Source organism: Neolamprologus multifasciatus, chromosome 20 (genome assembly GCF_963576455.1).
Source record: "Neolamprologus multifasciatus chromosome 20, fNeoMul1.2, whole genome shotgun sequence".
In the NCBI taxonomy this organism is placed as follows: domain Eukaryota; kingdom Metazoa; phylum Chordata; class Actinopteri; order Cichliformes; family Cichlidae; genus Neolamprologus; species Neolamprologus multifasciatus.
In genome coordinates, this window is record NC_140458.1 from 18,983,636 (window position 1) to 19,002,537 (window position 18,902).

General features: G+C 37.5%; 1 protein-coding gene across 2 annotated transcripts in view; it reads left to right on the forward strand.

The window, feature by feature from the left end:
* Positions 1-13,621: 13,621 nt before the first annotated feature.
* LOC146494810 (voltage-gated potassium channel subunit beta-2-like) overlaps positions 13,622-18,902 on the forward strand; it is a 148,096-nt gene continuing 142,815 nt past the window's right edge. The window contains exon 1 of one of the 2 annotated variants that reach the window (XM_085145092.1): positions 13,622-18,363. The gene's annotated coding sequence lies outside the window, so the exon portion shown is untranslated. The remainder of the gene's footprint in view (positions 18,364-18,902) is intronic. The other variant, XR_014871422.1, reaches the window with a different exon arrangement.

Below are 18,902 nucleotides of genomic sequence, written 5' to 3' on the forward strand. Positions count from 1 at the left end.
TTCCCTAAGAGACTCAGAAACACTAACACACCGAATGAACCAAATACAACACAATAACTGTATTAAACAATCAAATGAACCATATTAATTTCACACTGGGCCTATAGCAGCTAGGCTAGGCGTTAGCGCTTAGGTTGTTAGGGCTAGCATACCAAACACTCCTTTTAAAACCTAAAATTACAACGTTTCACTAAAAAAGCAGTCATTGTGTTACTTTAACATGACTTTATACGTCACTAACAACAACTGGGTAAATCACTCAAACAGCTTATAGACATTTCATTTCAGAGAAGAGAGACAGAGAAGCAGCTTACCGCAGGGATCGACCAGAGAGTGGGCGGAGATTCAGGAGTCAGCCGGAGACGTAAAAAAAGAGGCATTCACAGGTAGTGGGAAACTCCGCAATTACACAAAATTGGCATTGAAAACGTGAAAAATATATGTAAATTTAAATATTATTATACTAGATCTTTTTGCAACAAAAAACAACTAGCAGAAATTTAATTCTATAAGTTTAATAAATGTTTCAAACTGGATTCTTTGAATTTGAAATAATGGTTAAAAGACATAAATAAACACAAGGTCATTATGTTAAAATGTACTTTATTATGATAGATTTATTTAACTGACTGCAGTAATAAGAACAGTCTTCTTCTGAACACCAACACCAAGGAGCTGGTGTTGGTGATCGCCTAAGCATCCTCACAGTAGGAGCTGCAGAGGCTCATCTCACTCCACTGCAGGACTCAAGAGGTTCAGGAAGTCCCTTAACCCCACTGCCATGAGACTTTTTAACAGCGACTCCTGACATGTTCATTGCACATTTGTTTCTTTTATTCTAATACATATTGGTTGTAATCATATGAATTCTGAATTGCTTTAAAGCTGAAGCTGTCTGCTAAAACTAGCTGAAAAAAACTTTGCAGAAGCAAAGGAACTTTGCTAAAAAGTAATAACTTAGCAGAACTGCAATATCTTAGAGGAAACATAATACTTGGCAGAAATACAATAGTATAGCAGAACTTGGCAGAAATATTGTAACTTACCAGAAACATGATAACTTCTCAAATATACAAGAATTTAGGAGAAATAGTTTAAGATAACAGAAAGAATATATTTAGCCAAAAATACCTAAACATTACAGAAACACTACGATTTAGAAAAATAGTACAACATAGCGGAAATACTGTGTTTTACCAGAGACACTGTGATGAACTATGAATATTGTAATTTTAAATTAATACTATGTTTTAGCACAAATACTATAATTTGACAGAAATACTATCATTTGGCAGAAATACTATGTTTCAGCACAAATACTCTGGTTTAGCACAAATATTATAACATAGCAGAAATACAATTATATAGCAGAAATGCTATATTTAGAAAGAAAAATATGATATAGTAGAAATACTATGATTTGGCAAAAATACTGTAATCAGCACATATACTGTAACATGACAGAAATTCCTCCACTTAGTAGTAATACTATAACATAACACAAATTATATGATTTGGCAAAAAAAACACGATTTGGCAAAATACTATGATTTAGCAGAAATACTATGATTGAGCAGAAGTACTAAGATGTAGTAAAAGTACTTTGATTTAACAGAAATACAATTATGGAGGAGTAATACTTTAAAATGGGAGAAATATTGATACACACACACATACACAAAGCCTAAAGGGAACAGTATTTGTGCCATGGAGTGTTAACAAGAATCTGAGGTCCATATTAGAAAAGCTGGTAAAATGATAAAAATTTGCAGAATTGTAATAAATGATGAATATGAATCACTGGTCTGTGATAGTGTATTAATTTGTAGGGAAAAAAAACATGTTGATCAAGGTAGGAATTGAACCCACGACCTTTGGCTAGCAGACCCATGTCATTACCAACTGCGCCACTGGGAAAGAGAGCCGGCGGCTAGAAAACAGGGTGATGAGCAGTCAGAATTAGATCGCAGTGCAAGGCGAAAAACGCCGCTTTTTGGAGTTACAAAACGTCATGTAACTCAAAAACTAGGTGGACTAGAAGCATAATTCTTGTACTGGGTGAATCAGCGGACTTTGGTGTACTTTGACTGCGATTTTCATTGCTCTCTGTACAACCGTCGCGGAGATATGACGAGAGAAGAAACGGCAGACCTCAGATATGATTGGCTGGCTGGGAAGCCGTGCAGGCCCCAATATGCAAATTTGAATGCCTGAGCCCTCAGATATGATTGGCTGGCTTACAAGTCGTGAAGGCCCCAATATGCAAATTTGAATGCCTGAGCCCTCAGATATGATTGGCTGGCTTACAAGTCATGAAGGCCCCAATATGCAAATTTGAATGCCTCAGCCCTCAGATATGATTGGCTGGCTGGGAAGCCGTGAAGGCTCTGATTTGTAAATTTGAATGTCTGTCCTCAGAGAGGATTGGCTGCCTGGGGACCTGGCAGTAATATATAGAAATAGTATGATTAAGCATAAATACTACATTTAGTAGAAATACTATGTTTTAGCACAAATACTATAAAAAGCAGAAATACTATAATTTAGCAGAAATACTATATTAAGCAGAAATACTATAAAAAGCAGAAATACTATAATTTAGTAGAAATACTATATTAAGCACAAATACTATATTAAGCACAAATCCTATAAAAAGCAGAAACACTATAATTTATCAGAAATACTATATTAAGCACAAATACTATAAAAAAGCAGAAATACTATATTAAGCATAAATACTATAAAAAGCAGAAATACTGTACTATGATTTGGTAGAAAAACTATAATTAATCAGAAATACTATATCTTGCAGAAATACTATATTAAGCACAAATCCTATAAAAAGCAGAAAGCTCAAATATTATAAAAAGCAGAAATACTATAAAAAGCAGAAATGCTAGAATTGAGCACAAATCCTATAAAAAGCAGAAATACTATAAAAAGCAGAAATACTATAATTTAGAAATACTATAACACAACACAGAAAGAGAGAGAAGCAAGTTTTTAGGTCAGTCAAGCAGCCTGGGAGCTGCTAAATTTGAATCCACCAATCAGAGAGGCTGTGTACTTTTCCCCGCCAAAACAGGTGCAGCCGTTTTTACACACGCAGCAGAGAGACAGGATTTTTGCAGGCCCCAATATGCAAATTTGAATGCCTGAGCCCTCAGATATGATTGGCTGGCTGGGAAGCCGTGCAGGCTCTGATTTGTGAATTTGAATGTCTCAGTCCTCACAGAGGATTGGCTGCCTGGGGACCTGGCAGTAATATATAGAAATAGTATGATTAAGCATAAATACTACATTTAGTAGAAATACTATGTTTTAGCACAAATACTATAAAAAGCAGAAATATTATATTAAGCAGAAATACTATAATTTAGCAGAAATACTATAAAAAGCAGAAATACTATGTTTTAGCACAAATACTATATTAAGCACAAATACTATTAAAAGCAGAAATACTATATTAAGCTCAAATACTATAAAAAGCAGAAATATTATAAAAAGCAGAAATACTATAATTTAGCAGAAATAATATATTAAGCACAAATACTATATTAAGCACAAATCCTATAAAAAGCAGAAACACTATAAAAAGCAGAAATACTATAATTTAGCAGAAATATTATAAAAAGCAGAAATACTATAATTTAGAAATACTATAACACACACAGAAAGAGAGAGAAGCAACTTTTTAGGTCAGTCAAGCAGCCTGGGAGCTGCTGAATTTGAATCCACCAATCAGAGAGGCTGTGTACTTTTTCCCGCCAAAACAGGTGCCGCCGTTTTTACACACGCACCAGAGAGACAGGATTTTTGCAGTCTATTTCTCATAGTGACGACTACCCTGCAACAAATGGCCATAATTTCCTAACCGTAAGGGCTAGAACGGTCATTCTTACACCGTTTTGTTCAGAAGAGATGGGGGAATCTTCAAGTGTTGACAATTTATCATTAAAATATGAATTATTAAAGATATTTGACTTCTAATGCACCATAACTGAGTAGAGGCGAAGCGAAAACTGCCTTGACTTGCCCTCAGACAACGCTTTCTAACTCTAAATCAATTTGGAGTATCGATATCATTCTTTCACCGTAGGAGACAGCAGGCTTTGGCGAACAACCATGGAAATTTTCAGGTCTTTGTGGAAATCTATCAAAAAGATATGACGAGAGAAAAAAGTGGTTCATTTCCAGAGTTTGAAAGCTGAAGAAATCTGAGCGAAGGACGAATTTCCTACCCTCAAACAAACGTAATTCATGGCCAAATAGTAATAGGTTAGAAAAAAATTCTTGAATTGTGAGCGTCAGGAGAGTCTGAAGATATATTGGCACAAGCCTCATGTCTTGACTTCGCTTCGTTAAGGACATATGGCGATTCGAATATGCCTCTCATTACAGAAATCCAGCGGTGATTTTGAACAAACTCTCCATTGACTTTCTATGGAGAGTTTTCAGACTTTGTCTTGGTCTGAGGAGATTTGCCAAAATTCTATAAATCCCACAACAATGATAGTGACATCTTCTGAAAGCCAGCAAAAATACCTACGTTTTGATGTATAATTTGTGGAAGTTGAGTGAAAATTGAGCAAGTAGCAAGAAGTTGTTCGGACATGAAGAGAAGACTGCGAAACTTACAGTGCCTCACTTAGAACCAAGTGCATAGCAACCATAACAACGTATGTATTTTGTGAAAAATCACAATTTTGCAACTCAAAACTTAAAGAGGGATAAGATGAAAACGGTAACAGATATGAAAAAGTTGAAATATACATGAATAGCCCAATAATTTGTGAACATTTTAAAATTTGAATGGTTGTTCTACGTGAAAGTATGAGGAAGTAGTTAAGTTTCAAAAACAAGCAAAATTTAGCAGAATTTTGGAAGTTTTACATTCATTTCAATGGGACAAAAAATTGCATAAAAAGCTTAATATTTTAAAAAGTATAATAGCAAAAAATACCAAAAGATATTGCGCAAATTAGCAGAAATAGCAGAATAGTTTAAAATTTGAATGGTGAAAATAGCATAAAAATTGTGGAAGTAGTTCTACGGCGAAAAACGTACGGAAGCAACTTGAAGAATAATAATAATAATAAAGAATAAAGAGAAACAGGAACTCAATAGTGTGGATGCCTTAAAGCATCCACACAATAACTAGAAAAATTTGCATTTCCTGCGAAAATGCAGTGTGGATGCTTTAAAGCTGAAGCTGTCTGCAAAAACTAGCTGAAAAAGCTGAAAAGTTGCAGAAATTGTAAAAACTTTGCAGAAGCAAAGGAACTTTGCTAAAAAGTAATAACTTAGCAGAACTGCAATATCTTAGAGGAAACATAATACTTGGCAGAAATACAATAGCATAGCAGAACTTGGCAGAAATATTGTAACTTACCAGAAACACGATAACTTCTCAAATATACAAGAATTTAGGAGAAATAGTATAAGATAACAGAAAGAATATATTTAGCCAAAAATACTTAAACATTACAGAAACACTATGATTTAGAAAAATAGTACAACATAGCAGAAATACTGTGATTTACCAGAGAAACTGTGATCAAATATGAATATTGTAATTTTAAATTAATACTATGTTTTAGCACAAATACTATAATTTGACAGAAATACTATCATTTGGCAGAAATACTATGTTTCAGCACAAATACTCTGGTTTAACACAAATATTATAACATAGCAGAAATACAATTATATAGCAGAAATGCTATATTTAGAAAGAGAAATATAATATAGAAATACTGTAATCAGCACATATACTGTAACATGACAGAAATTCCTCCACTTAGTAGTAATACTATAACATAAAACAACTGTTATGATTTGGCACAAAAACCATGATTTGGCAAAAAAGCTGCTAAAATCATAAAAGTTTGCTGAATTATAATAAATGATGAATATGAATTACTTGTCTGTGATAGTGTATTAATTTGTAGGGCAAAAAAAATGTTGACCAAGGTTGAATCGAACCCACGACCTTTTGGTTGCAGACCCGTGTCATTACCAACTGCGCCACTGGGAAAGAGAGCAGGTGACTGGAAAACAGGGTGATGAGCAGTCAGAATTAGCTCGCGGTGAGAGGCGAAAAACGCCGTTTTTTGGAGTTACAAAACGCCGTGTAACTCAAAAACTAGGTGGACTAGAAACATAATTCTTGTACTGGGTGAATCAGCGGACTTTGGTGTACTTTGACTGCGATTTTCATTGCTCTTTGTACATCCGTCGCTGAGATATGACGAGAGAAGAAACGGCAGACCTCAGATATGATTGGCTGGCTTACAAGCCGTGCAGGCCCCAATATGCAAATTTGAATGCCTGAGCCCTCAGATATGATTGGCTGGCTGGGAAGCCGTGAAGGCTCTGATTTGTAAATTTGAATGTCTGTCCTCAGAGAGGATTGGCTGCCTGGGGACCTGGCAGTAATATATAGAAATAGTATAATTAAGCATAAATACTACATTTAGTAGAAATACTATGTTTTAGCACAAATACTATAAAAAGCAGAAATACTATAATTTAGCAGAAATACTATATTAAGCAGAAATACTATAATTTAGCAGAAATACTATAAAAAGCAGAAATACTATAATTAAGCACAAATACTATATTAAGCACAAATCCTATAAAAAGCAGAAACACTATAATTTAGCAGAAATACTATATTAAGCACAAATACTATAAAAAGCAGAAATACTATATTAAGCATAAATACTATAAAAAGCAGAAATACTGTACTATGATTTGGTAGAAAAACTATAATTAATCAGAAATACTATATTTTGCAGAAATACTATATTAAGCACAAATCCTATAAAAGGCAGAAAGCTCAAATATTATAAAAAGCAGAAATACTATAAAAAGCAGAAATGCTAGAATTGAGCACAAATCATATAAAAAGCAGAAATACTATATTTTGCAGAAATACTATATTAAGCACAAATCCTATAAAAGGCAGAAATACTATAATTTAGCAGAAATACTATAATTTAGCAGAAATATTATAAAAAGCAGAAATACTATAATTTAGAAATACTATAACACAACACAGAAAGAGAGAGAAGCAAGTTTTTAGGTCAGTCAAGCAGCCTGGGAGCTGCTAAATTTGAATCCACCAATCAGAGAGGCTGTGTACTTTTCCCCGCCAAAACAGGTGCAGCCGTTTTTACACATGCAGCAGAGAGACAGGATTTTTGCAGGCCCCAATATGCAAATTTGAATGCCTGAGCCCTCAGATATGATTGGCTGGCTTACAAGCCGTGAAGGCCCCAATATGCAAATTTGAATGCCTGAGCCCTCAGATATGATTGGCTGGCTTACAAGCCGTGAAGGCCCCAATATGCAAATTTGAATGCCTGAGCCCTCAGATACGATTGGCTGGCTGGGAAGCCGTGAAGGCTCTGATTTGTAAATTTGAATGTCTGTCCTCAGAGAGGATTGGCTGCCTGGGGACCTGGCAGTAATATATAGAAATAGTATAATTAAGCATAAATACTACATTTAGTAGAAATACTATGTTTTAGCACAAATACTATAAAAAGCAGAAATACTATAATTTAGCAGAAATACTATATTAAGCAGAAATACTATAATTTAGCAGAAATACTATAATTTAGCAGAAATACTATAAAAAGCAGAAATACTATAATTAAGCAGAAATACTATATTAAGCACAAATACTATATTAAGCACAAATCCTATAAAAAGCAGAAACACTATACTTTAGCAGAAATACTATATTAAGCACAAATACTGTAAAAAGCAGAAATACTATATTAAGCACAAATCATATAAAAAGCAGAAATCCTATAAAAAGCAGAAATACTATAATTTAGCAGAAATACTATAATTTAGCAGAAATACTATAAAAAGCAGAAATACTATAATTTAGAAATACTATAACACAACACAGAAAGAGAGAGAAGCAAGCTTTTAGGTCAGTCAAGCAGCCTGGGAGCTGCTAAATTTGAATCCACCAATCAGAGAGGCTGTGTACTTTTCCCCGCCAAAACAGGTGCAGCCGTTTTTACACATGCAGCAGAGAGACAGGATTTTTGCAGGCCCCAATATGCAAATTTGAATGCCTGAGCCCTCAGATATGATTGGCTGGCTGGGAAGCCATGCAGGCTCTGATTTGTGAATTTGAATGTCTCAGTCCTCACAGAGGATTGGCTGCCTGGGGACCTGGCAGTAATATATAGAAATAGTATGATTAAGCATAAATACTACATTTAGTAGAAATACTATGTTTTAGCACAAATACTATAAAAAGCAGAAATATTATATTAAGCAGAAATACTATATTTTAGCAGAAATACTATATTAAGCACAAATACTATAATTTAGCAGAAATACTATAATTTAGCAGAAATACTATAATTTAGCAGAAATACTATAAAAAAATCAGAAATACTATAATAAGCAGAAATACTATAATTTAGCAGAAATACTATATTAAGCACAAATCCTATTAAAAGCAGAAATACTATATTAAGCTCAAATACTATAAAAAGCAGAAATATTATAAAAAGCAGAAATACTATAATTTAGCAGAAATATTATAAAAAGCAGAAATACTATCATTTAGAAATACTATAACACACACAGAAAGAGAGAGAAGCCAGTTTTTAGGTCAGTCAAGCAGCCTGGGAGCTGCTAAATTTGAATCCACCAATCAGAGAGGCTGTGTACTTTTTTCCCGCCAAAACAGGTGCAGCCGTTTTTACACACGCAGCAGAGAGGCAGGATTTTTGCAGTCTATTTCTCATAGTGAGGACTAAACTCAAACAAATGACCATAATTTCCTAACCGTAGGGGCTAGAACGATCATTCTTACACCGTTTTGTTCAGCAGAGATGGGGGAATCTTCAAGTGTTGACAATTTATCATTAAAATATGAATTATTAAAGATATTTGACTTCTAATGCACCATAACTGAGTAGAGGCGAAGCAAAAACTGCCTTGACTTGCCCTCAAACAACGCTTTGTAACTCTAAATCTATTTGGAGTATCGATATCATTCTTTCACCGTAAGAGACAGCGGACTTTAGTGAACAGTCATGGAAATTTTTAGGTCTCTATGGAAATCCATCAAAAAGATATGACAAGAGAAAAAAGTGGTTCATTTCCAGAGTTTGAAATCTGAAGAAATCTGAGCGAAGATCGAATTTCCTACCCTCAAACAAACGTAATTCATGGCCAAATGGTAATAGGTGAGAAAAAACTTTTTAAATTGTGAGCGTCAGGAGTGTCTGAAGATATATTGGCACAAGCCTCATGTCTTGACTTCGCTTCGTTAAGGAGATATGGCGATTCGAATATGACTCTCATTACAGAAATCAAGCGGTGATTTTGAACAAACTCTCTATTGACTTTCTATGGAGAGTTTTCAGAGTTTGTGTTGGTCTGAGGAGATTTGCCAAAATTCTATAAATCCCACAACAATGATAGTGACAATTTCTGAAAGCCAGCAAAAATACCTACGTTTTGATGTATAATTTGTGGAAGTTGAGTAAAAATTGAGCAAGTAGCAAGAAGTTGTTCGGACATGAAGAGAAGACTGCGAAACTTACAGTACCACACTGAAAGCCAAGTGCATAGCAACCATAACAACGCATGTATTTTGTGAAAAATCACAATTTTGCAACTCTAAACTTAAAGAGGGATAAGATGAAAACGGTAACAGATATGAAAAAGTTGAAATATACATGAATAGCCCAATGATTTGTGAACATTTTAAAATTTGAATGGTTGTTCTACGTGAAAGTATGAGGAAGTAGTTAAGTTTCAAAAACAAGCAAAATTTAGCAGAATTTTGGAAGTTTTACATTAATTTCAATGGGACAAAAAATTGCATAAAAAGCTTAATATTTTAAAAAGTATAATAGCAAAAAATACCAAAAGATATTGCGCAAATTAGCAGAAATAGCAGAATAGTTTAAAATTTGAATGGTGAAAATAGCATAAAAATTGTGGAAGTAGTTCTACGGCGAAAAACGTACGGAAGCAACTTGAAGAATAATAATAATAATAATAATAAAGAATAAAGAGAAACAGGAACTCAATAGTGTGGATGCCTTAAAGCATCCACACAATAAAGAGAAACAGGAACTCAATAGTGTGGATGCCTTAAAGCATCCACACAATAATAATAATAATAATAAAGAATAAAGAGAAACAGGAACTCAATAGTGTGGATGCCTTAAAGCATCCACACAATAATAATAAAGAATAAAGAGAAACAGGAACTCAATAGTGTGGATGCCTTAAAGCATCCACACAATAATAATAAAGAATAAAGAGAAACAGGAACTCAATAGTGTGGATGCCTTAAAGCATCCACACAATAAAGTATAAAGAACTAGAAAAATTTGCATTTCCTGCGAAAATGCTGTGTGGATGCCTTAACGCTGAAGATGTCTGCTGAAAAAAGCTGAAAAAGTTGAAAAGTTGCAAAAAGTTGCATGGCGGTGAAGAAACGTAAAATTCTGCTGAAAATAGGTAAAGAAGCAGAAAATTTTGTTGAAAAGTGGTGAAAAGCAAAAAATTCTACTGAAAGGGGCAAAGACGGAGAAATTTTTGCTGAAAAGTGGTGAAAAAAAAAAGTTGCCCTGAGCAGGATTTGAACCTGGCCCTCCTGGTCTCAAGACGGTTATTCATCTCACTGAGCCAAAGTCAACCTCTCAAAGAAGTGGTGGAGAAACTGCCAATTTTGCTGAAATGAGCAAAATGGCTGAGAATTGTGCTGATAAGAGGTGAAAAGGCTGAAATTTTTCCAGAAAAGAGATGAATCAGCAGAATTTCTGCTCAAAAGAATTTTTTCTGAAAACAGCTGCGATTTGTGCTGATAAGAGGTGAAAAGGCTGAAAATTTTGCTGAAAAGAGTTGAATGAGCAGAATTTCTACAGAAAAGATGGAAAGAAGCAGAAAATTGGACTGAAAAGAGGTGAATGAGCAGAATTTCTGCTGACAACAGGTGAAAAGGCTGAATATTTTGCAGAAGAGGTGAATAAGCAGAATTTGTGCTGAAAAGAGGTGAAAATTCTGCTGAAAAGAGTTCAATCAGCAGAATTTCTGCTGAAAAGAGGTTTTTGCTGAAAACAGCTGAAAAAGCTGGGATTTGTGCTGAAAAGTGGTGACAAAATTTAAAATTCTGCTGAAAAGAGATGAATCAGCAGAATTTCTGCTCAAAGGAGTTTTTTCTGAAAACAGCTGAGATTTGTGGTGAAAAGAGGTGAAAATTCGGCTGAAAAAAGCTGAATGAGCAGGATTCTGCTAAAAAGATGTTTTTCTGAAAACAGCTGAGATTTGTGCTGATAAGAGGTGAAAAGGCTTAAAATTTTGCTGAAAAGAAATGAATCAGCAGAATTTCTGCAGAAAAGATGGAAAGAAGCAGATAGTTGCACTGAAAAGAGATGAATCAGCAGAATTTCTGCTGAAAAGAGGTTTTTGCTGAAAAACAGCTGAAAAAGCTGAGATTTGTGCTCAAAAGGGGTGAAAAATCTGCTGAAAAGAGGTGAATGAGCAGAATTTCTGCTGAAAAGATGGAAAGAAGCAGAAAATTGCGCTGAAAAGAGATAAATCAGCAGAATTTCTGCTGAAAAAAGCTGAATGAGCAGAATTCTGCTAAAACGAGGTTTTTGCTGAAAACAGCTGAAAAAGCTGGGATTTGTGCTGATAAGAGGTGAAAAGCCTGAAAACTTTACAGAAAAGAGGTGAATCAGAAGAATTTCTGCTGAAAAGATGGAAAGAAGCAGAAAGTTGCGCTGAAAATCGGTGAATCAGAAGAATTTCTGCTCAAAAGAGATGAATCAGCAGAATTTGTGCTCAAAAGAGATTTTTCTGAAAACAGCTGGGATTTGTGCTGATAAGAGGTGAAAAGGCTGAAAATTTTGCTGAAAAGAGTTGAATTAGCAGAATTTCTGCAGAAAAGATGGAAAGAAGCAGAAAATTGCGCTGAAAATAGATAAATCAGCAGAATTTCTGCTGAAAAAAGCTGAATGAGCAGAATTCTGCTAAAAAGAGGTTTTTGCTGAAAACAGCTGAAAAAGCTGGGATTTGTGCTGATAAGAGGTGAAAAGCCTGAAAACTTTACAGAAAAGGGGTGAATCAGAAGAATTTCTGCTGAAAAGAGGTAAAGAAGCAGAAAGTTGCGCTGAAAAGAGGTGAATGAGCAGAATTTCTGCAGAAAAGATGGAAAGAAGCACAAAGTTGCACTGAAAAGAGATGAATCAGCAGAATTTCTGCTCAAAAGAGACGAATCAGCAGAATTTCTGCTCAAAAGAGTTTTTTCTGAAAACAGCTGAGATTTGTGCTGATAAGAGGTGAAAAGGCTGAAAATTTTGCTGAAAAGAGTTGAATGAGCAGAATTTCTGCAGAAAAAAGGTAAAGAAGCAGAAAGTTGCACTGAAAAGAGATGAATCAGCAGAATTTCTGCTCAAAAGAGTTTTTTCTGAAAACAGCTGAGATTTGTGCTGATAAGAGCTGAAAAGGCTGAAAATTTTGCTGAAAAGAGTTGAATGAGCAGAATTTCTGCAGAAAGGATGGAAAGAAGCAGAAAGTTGCGCTGAAAAGAAATGAATTAGCAGAATTTCTGCTCAAAAGAGTTTTTTCTGAAAACAGCTGAGATTCGTGCTGATAGGAGGTAAAAATGCTGAACCAATCAGAGGTACTTCTTCTGTCTGCTTTATCAGGCTGTGTACTTGTATGTATTTCTGCCATGGAGCGTTAACAAGAATCTGAGGTCCATATTAGGAAAGCTGCCAAAATCATAAAACTTTGCAGAATTGTAATAAATGATGAATATGAATTACTGGTCTGTGATAGTGTATTAATTTGTAGTGAAAAAAACATGTGGATAAGGTGGAATTGAACACACGACCTTTGGGCTTCAAACCCGTGTCATTACCAACTGCGCCACTGACAAAGAGAACAGGCGCCTGGAAAACAGGCTGATGAGCAGTCAGAATTAGATCGCGGTGAGAGGCGAAAAACGCCGTTTTTTGGAGTTACAAAACGTCGTGTAACTCAAAAACAAGGTGGACTAGAAACATAATTCTTGCACTGGGTGAATCAGCGGACTTTGGTGAACTTTGACTGCGATTTACATAGCTCTTTGTACTTCCGTCGCGGAGATATGACGAGAGAAGAAACGGCTTCATTTTCGGAGTTTTAAAACTGAGAGGAGGACAGATTTCTACCCCTCAAACAAACGTAATTTATGGCTCAACGGTAAGATGACTGTAAAAACTGCTTCGACCGTGAGTGTCAGCAGTGTCTGAAGATGAATTGGCACAAGCCTCATGTCTTAACTTTGCTTCGTTAAGGAGATATGACGATTTGAAAATGCCTTCAGTTTCAGTATTTCAGCTCTGAGTTTCACAACCTCCCCATAGACTTTGAGTGGGGAGTTTTTAGACTTCGTGTCACTTCGAGGCAAATTGTGAAAAAACCGTAACTCGCACGATAATTATAGTGACACTGTCTTAAAGCATCCACACAATAAAGAGAAACAGGAACTCAATAGTGTGGATGCCCTATGAGGGCAATCCTCAATCCTGGGCCATCTGACCTCAGGAATTCGCATGATAAGGTGGGGCCAGGTTTCAGAATGAACGCACCCGAAACCCTGGCTGATTGGGACCCACACACAGTTTCACACCTTGGCTCAGGCGATTAGAGGATCATCAGGGGGTCCTTTTGTCCCTCTGCAGGGGGATACTCCCACTAGGTTTAAATCTGGGACTCCCCACCATTTGACCTTAGAACTGAAGAAGCTTCTTGGATGAGAGGTGAAACGTCTTCAAGCAACTTAAAGAAGTCCAGACGCTTTTCTTTACAAGCTCCTTTGACTAAGATAAGATAACCTTTATTAGTCCCACACATAGGAAATTTGTTTTGTCACAGCAGAAAATGGACAGTGCAAATGTTATATAGCAAAAATTAGAATACAATACAAATAATATACTGTACACAACTGTACAGAATAAAATAAAATACTATATACAGTAGAATAAAATAGAATAAAATATGCAATAGGATAAAAATAGAATACAAAGGCTATATACAACTGAGTAAAAATACAACTTTGTCAGAGAAGAGTATTGCACTTAGTCTTATTGCACATGTGTGGATGTGTGTGTTTGATCAGCTGCAAAAGTCTTTGTTGTGGAGTCTGACAGCAGTGGGGAGGAAAGACCTGCAAAATCTCTCCGTCCCATATCGTGGGTGCCGCAGCCTGCCACCGAAGGAGCTGCTCAGTGCTGTCAGAGTCTCCTCTGCATGGGGTGGGTTATGTTGTCCAACAGGAATGAAAGCTTAGCCACCATTCTCCTGTCACTCACCACCTCCCCTGGGTCCAGAGGGCATCCTAGAACAGAGCTGGCCCTGCACATCAGCCTGTTCAGTCTCTTCCTGTCCCCGGCAGAGATGTTGCCGCTCCAGCAGACCACACCATAAAAGATGGCTGAGGCCACCACAGAGTCATAGAAGGTCTTCAGGAGTGGGCACTTCACTCCCAAAGACCTGAGTCTCCGCAGCAGGTATAGCCTGCTCTGCCCTTTCCTGTAGAGGGCGTCTGAATTATGAGTCCAGTCCAGTTTGTTGATCAGATGAACACCAAGGTACCTGGAGCTGTCTACAGCCTCAATGTCCATACCTTGGATGTTCAGTGGTTGCAGTGGAGGATGCTTGTGCCTGTGGAAGTTTACCACCAGCTCCTTGGTTTTACTAGTGTTGATCTGGAGCTAGTTCAGCTGGCACCAGTCCACAAAATCCTGGGTCAGTCCTCTGTACTCCTTGTCGTCCCCATCAGTGATGAGGCCGACTATTGCAGAGTCATCAGAGAACTTCTGCAGGAAGCACGGCATGGAGTTGTGGGGAAAGTCTGCATTGTAGATGGTGAAGAGGAATGGGGCCAGAACCGTTCCCTGTGGGGCCCCCGTACTGCAGACAACCCTGTCTGACACACAGCCCTGAGTTATTACAAACTGTGGTCGGTCAGTGAGGTAGTCCAAAATCCAGGTAGTATGGTGATGGTCCACTCCTGAGTTCTCCAGCTTGTCCTTCAGGACTGTGGGAAGAATGGTATTGAATGGAGCAGCTGTCATCCGATTACATAAAATTTAGTATAACTAACTGTGACCACTGTTGCTATCACGATATTACTTGGATATTAACCGGTTATTATTTTGGTAATTTAGTGGCAATAACTTTATTACATACTTGTTTCTACCTTGTCACCCTTACCTACAACTTTATTACTAAGCTGTATAAGAAAGTACAACCAATAACGCTACTGAATTAGGGTAGACTGTGGGACTCCTGTGTCAGCTGTTGGTTACTGATAGGGCTAGCAGAATGCAGCTTTGACAATCATCTTTGCAAAAACACATATTCCATATTCCAGTCTACATGGTGACATGGTGATGTCATGAAAACTGTCAGACAGTGAGGTAAAAGCAATTTTCCACGCACACAGAGTGCACAGTTGGGATAAGATGTTGTTGACTTTAACTGAGGACAAAACTGCATGGTACCGACTACAGAATGGAGCAGTTGTCAGCCACCTCCTGTACATGGATGACATCAAGCTGTATGCCAAGAGTGAACGAGACATCGATTCACTGAGCCACACCACCAGGATATACAGCAATGATATCGGAATGTCATTCAAACTGGAGAAATGTAGTCGGATGATAACAAAGAGAGGGAAGGTAGTAAGAACTGAGGGGATCAAACTACCAGAAAGCAACATTGCAGACATTGGGGACAGCTACAAGTACCTGGGGGATCCCACAGGCAAATGGGAACCATGAAGAGGTGCTAGAAAAGCTGCAACCACCAAGTACCTGCAGAGGGCAAGGCAAGTCATGAGAAGTCAGTTGAATGGTAAGAACAAGATCTGGGCTATCAACAACTATGCCCTGCCTGTCAGGTACCCTGTTGGGATAATAAGCTGGCCAAAGGAGGAGATAGAAGCCACTGACATCAAGACAAGGAAGCCCCTGACCATGCATGGAGGGTTTCACTCCGAGGCTGTACGCTAAGCGGAAGGAAGGAGGCCAGGGACTCGTGAGTGTCAGCACCATAATCCAGGATGAGACAACAAACATCCAGGAATAGGTCACAAAGATGGCCCCAACTGACAGCGTGCTCAGTGAATACCTCAGGCAGCAGAAACCCAAGAAAGAGGAGGAAGGCGAGGAACCATTATGGAAGGACAGGCAACTGCACGGTGTGCACCACTGGCAGATAGCGGAGGTGGCTGATATCCAGAAATCCTACCAGTGGCTGGACAAAGCTGGACTGAAAGACAGCACAAAGGCACTAATCGTGGCAGCACAGGAAAAAGCTCTGAGCACAAGATCAATAGAGGCTGGGGTCTTTCACACCAAGCAAGTCCCCAGTTGCAGGCTGTGTAAAGATGCTCCAGAGACAATCCAGCACATAACAGCAGGGTGCGAGATGCTAGCAGGCAAGGCATACATGGAACGCCATAACCAAGTGGCCGGCATAGTATACAGGAACATCTGTGCCAAGTAGGGATGGGTATCGAAAACCGGTTCTGTTGAGAACCGGTTCCCAGTGTTTCAATTCCTTGGAATTGTTTGCCATTTTTGCAAACGATTCCCTTATCGATTCCAGTCGCCCCGAATGACGTCACCACGTTGCGGAGCGTCATTTACCTGGCAGGAAACACGGCGCCTAAGCGGCTCAAACGCTCAAAAGTTTGGTTTTGCTTTACGAGAATGGATGACAACAGGGCAACTTGCAATACTTGCAAAGTAGATATTTCATTTAAGGGAGGAAACACTACAAATATACAAAAGCATTTGCTCACAAAACACACGATGACCTTAAATGAATGTCATGTTTTTAATTCCGCTCCGGACTCGTGAATCTCAACCCAGCAGCAGCGGAAACGTTTGCACGTCATCTCCCGTTAATGCGGCAGGTAAATAATCAACTAACAGTGCATATTATGTTAGCGCGATCTGCCTTATTACAAAACCTGCCATTACTGTGCATTTAGATGACCATGATGAGAGAGACAGACAGAGTCTGGCTGAGATGCTGGCAGTTCTCACTGCAGTCTACCGTTAGCGTCTCCTTTCAGGCTAGGATAGACGAATGTCACCGAGCAGTGACTAAGTTTGTGGTCAAAGGTTTGCACCCATTTGCCACAGCAGATGATTTTCGGTAAGTGAATGTGTTTAATTGTAGGCAGGGACATTACTGGATATTCTTGTGTAATTGCTACAGAATAATTGATGTTATACTTTGTTATTGCTACAGAAGAATATTTATTTTATTATTTTACATTTACATTTTTTTTTCCTGGGGACCCTGTGACACCCCATTGAAGAGCCGTAGGCTGTGGATCTCTTAAGATCTCACTGTTGGGTTTGTAAGGCCATGTTACTCCTAAATTTCTATCTTGTTCAAAGAGAAGATATAAAACAAAGTTCTAAGCTATTAGACCTTAGTGTTCTCCTTTTTTAAAAAGAATCGATAAGAGAATCGATAAAGAATCGAATCGTTAAACAGAATCGAAAATGGAATCGGAATCGTGAAAATCTTATCAATACCCATCCCTAGTTCTAAGCTATTAGACCTTAGTGTTCTCCTTTTTTAAAAAGAATCGATAAGAGAATCGATAAAGAATCGAATCGTTAAACAGAATCGAAAATGGAATCGGAATCGTGAAAATCTTATCAATACCCATCCCTAGTGCCAAGTATAACTTGGAAGTCATGAGATCAAAATGGGAGACGCCCCCAGAGGGGTGGAGAAAGACCAAGCTAAGATCCTGTGGGACGTCCAGATACAGATGGACAAAATGGTGATGGCTAACCAACCGGACATAGTGGTGGTAGACAAACAGAAGAAGACGGCTGTAATGATAGATGTAGCGGTTCCCAATGACAGCAACATCAGAAAGAAGGAACACGAGAAGCTTGAGAAATACTAAGGACTCAGAGAAGAGCTCGAGAAAATGTGGAGGGTGAAGGTAACAGTGGTCCCGTTGGTAATCGGAGCAATAGGTGCAGTGACTCCCAAACTAGACGAGTGGCTCCAGCAGATCTCAGGGACAACATCGGAGATCTCTATAGAGTGCAGTCCTAGGAACAGCTAAGGTACTGCGCAGGACCCTCAAGCTCCCAGAGGACCCAAGCTTGAAGGATAGGCCACCCGCAGAAGCGGGGATATATATACACCCTCCACATTATTTTTTTTTCAGTAATTATATTTGAGACGACTGGAATCCAGCAGTCTGATTTTTGTGTTTATTTGTCTTTTCTCAAGGCGCTCCAGTTTAGTTATCACCACCAAAATCTTCTGGGGTGGAAAGTAAGTATTCATTGTCTTTTCTAAAAGTATGCATGTTTTCTCTCTCAGGTTGCCCACTCATCTCACTTTCTATGATGATGATGATTAATTATAAGAGAATGGTGCTGACAGATAGATACAACTATCTAGACCTTGAAGGCAATTATCAGAATCAAAATCAAAATCCTTAATAATCCCTAAGGAAATTAGACAACAAGAACAGCAACAGACTGAACTAACTTAATTGATACAACATGTAACAAAGTTACCAAGTATGAGAAATAGCTCCTATATGTGCAAGTAGCTTGATTATAAATGTCCAGAATATTACAGCAACTACATATATATGATTGACATTTTAAGATAAGATAAGGTAAGAAAAGATAAGATAAGATGACCTTTATTAGTCCCACAGGTGGGAATTTTGTTTTGTTACAGCAAAAGTGCAAAGTTATGTAGCAGAAATTAGAAAACACTGAACTGGAATAAAATACTATATACAATAGAATGAAATAGAATAATATATACAATAGAATAAAATAGAATACAAATGCTATATC